The 7,815-nt window shown below is 40.0% G+C and overlaps 1 long non-coding RNA gene across 1 annotated transcript; it reads right to left on the bottom strand.

Moving 5' to 3' along the window:
* Positions 1-3,073: 3,073 nt before the first annotated feature.
* Positions 3,074-7,129, bottom strand: LOC147374031 (uncharacterized). Its single transcript, XR_015162338.1, has 2 exons — positions 6,931-7,129; positions 3,074-3,227 (listed from the first exon to the last, which is right to left on the bottom strand). It is a non-coding gene; the product is annotated as an uncharacterized LOC147374031 (long non-coding RNA).
* Positions 7,130-7,815: the final 686 nt, after the last annotated feature.

The raw sequence follows: 7,815 nt of genomic DNA, 5'->3' as shown, positions 1-7,815 counted from the left end.
AAGTGTATGCTGAGATGCCTATGACATCTCCAAGGTGGATAACAGACAGTTGGACATCATGTTTGTTTGCTAGAGTTGTCATAACCAATACTGCAGACTGAGGGCTTTAAACAATATCAATTCATTTTTTCACAGTTCTGGAGGCTGGAAGTCTAAGATCAAGGTGTCAGCAGGTTTGGTTTCTTCCAAGGCTTTGACTTGCAGATAGCAGCCTCTTGCTGTGTCCTTGCATGGTCTGTCTTCTGCATGCACCCATTCCAGGCACCCTCTGTGTACCAGTCTTCTCTTCTTAATAAGGACACCAGTCAGATTGGATTAGGCCCATTCAAACTGCTTCATTTTAACTTAATCCCCTCTATAAAGGCCCTATATTCAAAATTTAACTTACTAGGGATAAGGACTTCAACATATGAATTTTAGGGATAGCACATAATTTAGTCAATAATAGACACTGAGGCAGGAAATGAAGTTTTGTTTGGAGATATAAATTTGGGGGTTTTTGCGTAGTGATGGAATTTAAAGTCATGAGAAAGAGTACAATTAATGGGAAAGAGGGAGAGGGAGAGAGAAAGAGGGGAAGAAGAAAAGGAGGAGGGAGAGGAGACTGAGAAGGAAGAAAAGAAGAGAAGTAAAAGCTCCAAGAGCTCATTTATTTCTTGGAACATAATTGTGATCTTTATGAACATTATTTATGATCTTTATCACTGACAGCTAAAAAGGAAGGAGGACCTCAACTCAGAGCCAGCAGAAGAGCAGCCAGGGATATGCACTGAAGACCAGTGGATGCTGTGCCATCAAAATTCGAGAGAATGTTATGCTCAGAGAAAGTGACATTGGACAACTGTGCTAAATTCTGCCAAGAGGTTTAGTGAATTTGTCTGAAAGTCACCAAGAAAGAGACCCTTTCATCTAGAAAGGCAAAAAAGACTAGAAAGAACCATACTGTTGATAGGGAATGCATTTTTCAGAGACTGATTCTTGGAGGGGCTATTTCTGAGTAGGAAGGGAACCTAAAGCACTCACTAAACTGAGAAGGAAATTTGAGATGGAAAAAACAAGCAGGCAACTTCACAAAGTACAATTATGAAGTGTATCGTGGGTAACTTCCGCGCAGGCGGGTTTGGTGGGTGATGACCCAGAGGCACTCACAGCTGCACGCTGCGCCTGAAGAGGGTGCAGGGGGACTTGGGGGGGCTGACGCCAAAGATGGAATCCGACCACTGGGGAGAAGCAGGTCAGCACTGACTGGAACCAGAGTTTTCTCTCCCCTGACATCTTATGACCATTATTTCTCGTGGACCACTGATCATCTGTGTCAGCAAGAGGCACTATTCCAACCTCTCTGTGTCAGGTGCCTTCACTGTGACGGGGCTAAAACTCAATCATGTCGGGGCAGGGAGCAATAGAAGCCTTTGATGGATCTGACAAAATTGGGTTATGAAGGAGGAGGAGTTCCTTATTCCAGAGCTCAATGGCAAGCCAAGTTCAGAGCCTGTGGGAGGAGAGAAGCCTCGCTGAAAACTGGTCAAGTTGGTGGGCATTTGTCCAGATTGGTCAATGGGAGTTTGGGCTCTCTGGTCTGGTCCTAGGGGAGCAGGAGGCATTGTGAGTCTGATTCAAGTCGTATTAGGCCTTCACAGCACGTCACTTCCCAGGATACAAATGTGGGGGCATTTCGGGACCTTTTGCTTCCCAGAAGCACAGACTCAGGTGAAGTTCCACACTGTCACTTTCTCCTTGCATCAACCATCTATTGTATCTCAGATTATTGTTATTGATATTGACTGTTCCATTGGTTTTTTTCTCATCTACTGCAGTGTTCTAAGGAGAAAGAACGTAGCTCTCCACTTCGGGCAAATGTATATTTGCATTTCAACCTGTCTGTTAGCCAACTCTGGTCCAGGGGAAAACGCTTCACCCTGCCTGTGTGTCCTGGCTTGGAAAGTCTTCTTGTCCCACAGTATAAATCACAGTCCCTTAAGATATAGGACAGCAGGGGGAACGCTCTTAGGGTTACCTGACAAGCATCTAGCCAGGAAGCCTCCTTTCCACCACTGAGTTTCCCAGTGACCCTGCCTGGAAACCCCTCCACCCCTCAGACAGCAACATTGGGAACCAGCAGAAACATGGATACATCAGATAAATTATGCAGATCAAAATAACATGGAAAGACTTTGACTGAATTGTCAGTGGGACCACAGTCTACAGCAAGCCAAGGCCACCACATCAAATGTAAACAGGGTGAGTGGCTGCCGAAATAGAGACTGACATAGGACCCAGGGTCTCCTAATATCATAGACCAATGTCCTGAATACAACTGAAAATCTCCTATTATGCTGAGAGCCAAAAAAGCATAACTGAATGAGAAAAAAACCCAATCACCTAATGCCAAGACCAAGATGAATCAGATGTTGAAATTATCTGAGAATGTTAAAGCAGAGACATGAAAATGTTTCAATGATCAATTAAACATCCTCTTGTAAAAAAGGTAGAAAATATCAGCAAAGAAATAGAAATTAAGAAAAAAGAACCAAATGAAAATTATGGAAACAAAAATACTACATTGAAACAAAAATAAACTTGTAAAATGGGCTCAATAGTAGAGTGGAGATGACAGAGAATAAAACCAATGAACAGGAAGATGGATGAATAAATAGAGTTTACCAAACTGAAAAAACACAAGAAAGATGGAATAAGAACAGTTTCAGAGACCTTTGCATAATAACCAGAGATCTAATGTTTGTACAGAGTCCCAGAAAAAGAAGAGAAAGAGAATGAAGCTGAAAGCATATTTTAAAAATAACTGAAAACTAAAATTTGTTAAAATGCACAAGTATGCAGATTCAAGTGGCTGAGAAAAAAGCAAATGGGAGGAGCCCAAACATGTCCATGCCAAAAAAATATCACCATGAAATTCTGTAAACTGAAGACAAAGGAAACATCTTACAGGAAGCCAGAAAAATTTTGCCTTACCCATAGGAGGACACCAATATGAATAACAGTTGATTTCTGAGTTGAAATCATGGAGCCAGAATAAAGTAGCACAACACTTTTGAAATATTAAAGACAATAATTGTCATCTGTGAATTCGTTTTATTTAAATTTGAATTATTTATTTTTAGCTGTGCTGGATCATCATTGCTGTAAGTGGGTTTTCTCCAGTTGAGATAAGCAGGTTAGTGATGTTGAGCATCTTTTCCTGTGCTTTTTGGCCATCTGTGTATCTTCTGTGGAGAAATGTCTGTTTAGATTTTCTACCATTTTTGATTGGGTTATTAGGTTTTTTTTGATATTGAGCTACATAAATGTTTGTATATTTTGGAGGTTAATCCCTTATTGGTTGCTTCATTTGCAGATATTTTCTCCCATTCTGAGGGTTGTCTTTTCGTTTTGCTTATGGTTTCCTTTGCTGTGCGAAAGCTTTTAGGTTTAATTAGATCCCATTTGGTTATTTTTGTTTTTATTTTCATTACTCCAGGAGGTGGGTAAAAAAAGATATTTATATAAAAGAGTGTCTGCTTACATTTTCCTCTAAGAATTTTATAGTGTTCAGGCTTACATTTAGATCTTTAATCCTATTTGAGTTTATTTTTGTGTATGGTGTTAGGGAGTGTTCTAATTTCATTCCTTTACACGTGGCTGTCTAGCTTTCCCAGCACCATTATTGAAGAGACTCTCTTTTCTCCACTGTGTGTTCTTGCTGCCCTTGTCATAGATTAAGTGAGCACTCTGGGCTTTCTATTCTGTTCCATTGATCTATATTTCTGTTTTTGTGTTAGGACTATGCTGTTTTGATTACTGGAGCTTTGGTAATATAGTTTGGAGTTAAGGTGCCTGATTCCTCCAGTTCTATTTTTCTTTCTCAAGATTGTTTTGGCTATTCAGGGTCTTTGGTCTTTCTATACAAATTGTAAACTTTTTTGTTCTGATTCAGTGAAAAATGCCATTGGTAATTTGAAGGGGATCCCATTGAATCTGAACTTTGCTTTGGGTAGTATAGTTATTTTCACAATATTGATGTTCCAACCCAAGAATATATCTCTTTCCATATGTTTGTGTCCATTTCTTTCATCAGGATCTTACAGTTTTCTAAGTACAGTTCTTTTGCTTCCTTGGTAGGTTTATTCCTAGGTATTTAATTCTTTTTGATGTGATGGTAAATGAGATTGTTTCCTTAATTTCTCCTTATGATGCTTCATTGTTAGTGTATAGGAATGTAAGAGATTTCCATGTATTAATTTTGTATCCTACTAATTTACCACATTCATTGATGACCTCTAGTAGTTTTCTGGTAGCATCTTTTTTTAGAATTTTCTATGTATAGTATCATGTCATCTGTAATAGTTTTACTCCTTTCCCAATTTGTATTACTTTCATTTCATTTTCTTCTCTGATTGCCATGGCTAGGACTTCCAAGCCTATCTTGAATAATAGTGGCAAGAATGAACATCTTTGTCTTATTCCTGATCTTAGAGGAAAAATTTTCAGTTTTTCACCATTGAGAATGATATTTGCTATGGGTCTTATATATGACCTTTATTATGTTGAGCTAGGTTCCCTCTATGTGCAATTTTTGGAGCATTTTCATCATAAATGGGTGTTGTATTTTGTCAAAGCTTTTTCTGCATATATTGATATGATTATATGGTTTTTATTCAATTTGTTCATGAAAGAAATCAAGGAAGGCCTAACTAAATGGAAAGACATACCATGTTCATGAACCAAAAGATCCAACCTAGTAAATATGCCATCAACTTCCCCCAAACTGATCTATAGCTGCAATTCCTATCAGTATTCCAGCAAGATTTTTGTAGATATAGAGAATATTATTTTAAAATTTATATTGAAAGACACAGGTGTTAGAATAAATCATTCTTGACAAATCCCAATAAAGAGGTTGGACTCACTTTATCCAATGCTTGAAAGTGAAAGTCACTCAGTCGTGTCCTAACTCTTTTCAACCCAGGCTGGAATACTGGAATGGGTAGACGTTCCCTTCTCCAGGGGATCTTCCCAACTCAGGGACTGAACCCAGGTCTCCAGGTGGATTCTTTACCAGCTGAGCCACCAGAAAGCCCGAGAATACTGGAGTGGGTAGCCTATCCCTTTTCCAGTGGATCTTCCCAACCCAGAAATTGAACTGGGGTCTTCTGGGTTGCAGGTAGATTCTTTACCAGCTGAGCTACCAGAGAAGTCCAATATATGAAGGTGGCGGTATTGGGGATTGAATCCAGGGCCTCATGTATACTAAGCATGTGCTCAACTACTGAGCTATACCCCCAATCAGTGCTTAGTCTCACTATATAGCTATAGCAGTCAAGACAGTTTGGTATTGCTGGAGGGAGGGACACTTAGATCACTGGGTCAGAATGCAGGATTCCATAATAGATCAACACAAATATAATTAACTGATTTCCGATAAAGATGCAAAAACCAGTTCAATGAAATAAGGATAGATGTTTCCAGAAACTATTTTGGTATATTTGAACATCTGTAGGCAAAAAGAATGAACTTCAGTGTAAACTTTGCACCTTATACAAACACAACAAAAACTGAAAATGGATCATGGGGTTAACAGCAAACGTTAAGTTATAATATTTCTATAAAAGTAGAGAAAAGGTATTCAGGATTCAGGTCTATGAATAATTATTAGACATTAAAATCATGATCCATAAAAGTGAAAAATGACATATATGACCTAATCAAAATTTAAAACTTTTGCTCCATGGAAACTCTAATGAACAAGATGAAGAGGTAAACTAAAGAGGGAAGAAAATTTTGCAAATCACATATTCAAATGAAGAATTGGTTTCTAAAATATGTAAAGAGCTTTCTAAACTTAATAATAAAAGTCAAACAATTCAATTAGAAAATTAGCAAAAGACATGAAGAAACATTTCACTGAAGAGAATACACAAATGGCAAATGAAAAGTATTCAGCATCATTAGCTGTCAAGAACATGAAAATTAAAACCACAATAGGATATCAGTACATATCTATTATAATGGTTGAAATAAAAAAAAATAGTGATATACCAAATACTGGTGAGGAGAATAGATCACTCCTCTATTGCTGATAGTAAACGTTTAAAGATACAGCCACTCTGGAAAATAGCTAGGCACTTTCTTATAAAACAAAACATGCAAATACTAAATGACCCAGCTATACATTTGGGCATTTATCCCAGAGCAGTAGACACTCTGCTGCTGCTAAGTCGCGTCAGTCATGTCCAACTCTGTGCGACCCATAGATGGCAGCCCACCAGGCTCTGCCGTCCCTGGGATTCTCCAGGCAAGAACACTGGAGTGGGTTGCCATTTCCTTCTCCAATGCATGAAAGTGAAAAGTGAAAGTGAAGTTGCTCAGTCGTGTCTGACTCTTTGCGACCCCATGAACTGTAGCCCACCAGGCTCCTCCGTCCATGGGATTTTCCAGGCAAGAGTACTGGAGTGGGGTGCCATTGCCTTCTCCAGTAGACACTCAGGTTCACACAAAAACTATGTATAAATGCTTATAGCTCTGTTCTTAACAGTCCAAACCCATAGCTATTGCTATGAGCCACCTGATAGAACAGGTAATACTCATGAGCTCAAAGGTAGAAATGAGGCTGAGACTTAGGCATGAGTCAAGCATTATGCTGAGAGGGAATGAAAAATGAAGTTAACTAGAGGATCAAGAAAGAAGGTGCTGTGTATCGGGAATAGGAACAGCAGGGACAGGAGCAGGGCAATCAGGCAGCAAAAGCAAAGTTGAGCAGATTTCCACGAATGCATAGTTGCCAGGACTCCAGGCTGGTACTGCTCCAGCAACGGGATCAGCTGGACACCTGAGAGGTCCTTCAACCTCTCCCTCGGGGAGAGCCCACACAGTCCCTGTGCTGAGGACAGCCCCAGCTTTCTTTCTGTAGTCGCATTGCAGTGGTGAGCTCACCTCTTTGGGGGCTCCAGAGGGCAGCATCGCATTCTTGCCTTCCGTGACCTGGCAGGTGGTGGGCTGCTCTTATCGCTGGGTCTTTGCCGTTTCTTGTTTCCTAGCACAACTTTATCCTGGATCTTTTATTATTCATCCTGCTGTGTTTCTCAATCTGCAAAAGGGACAGATGGAAACTGTTACAAAGGGTTTTATAAAAAGAAATGTGTCCTTGAAAATCCGGGCTGGGTTAACCTTGAAAAAGCCAGGTATTGATGAAATGGAGCATATGGAACTTGCCTACACACAGAAGGAAACCAGTCATTTGAGTGTTGCTGCCCCTAGAACAGAACACAGCAACAGAGGCTCGAGGTGGGGCTTAGTGCATTGTAAGGAAGGGTTTCCTTTAACAGAACTCATGGTAACAGGGCACCAAGGGGGTCTTGCCAACTCATTTCTCTGGATCTCTTTTATAAGGCAGACTTATCTACTGACTCTGAGGCTTTGCCAAAGTAGGGTGACCACCTCAATGATTTCTCAAGGATTCCTTGTGTTCTCTTAACATCTAATTAGCATTTTTATGTACTTTCCTGGGGTTCAGTCCAGAAAGCCAAACAAATCATTTGCTAACGACCCTTGTTGAGGTTCCCCTGTGAAAATGAGTGTAAATATCTTGTTAATCTTTCAGCCAGGAGTTCCTATCATTTCAGCTTGAGCTCAGCCAAGAAGTTACAGCTTTCTGGATGCACACAGACTGAGCATGGGAAACTTGAAATAATCCTTTAGAGGCACGGAGGGGACAACCTTACTTGGTCTCTGAGTATATTTTGAAACTCTTATTTCTTTTGCGAATTGCTTTCATGGAAGATGAGCCCCTTTACATATTTTTCGGTAAAGGACACTGGG

The sequence above is a fragment of the Bos grunniens genome, chromosome 4 (genome assembly GCF_055505025.1).
Source record: "Bos grunniens cultivar Pamir isolate PY7600 chromosome 4, Bosgru_T2T1.0, whole genome shotgun sequence".
In the NCBI taxonomy this organism is placed as follows: Eukaryota; Metazoa; Chordata; class Mammalia; order Artiodactyla; family Bovidae; genus Bos; species Bos grunniens.
Note: the sequence above shows the minus strand (reverse complement) of the source record. Positions and strands in the feature narration are given on the sequence as shown.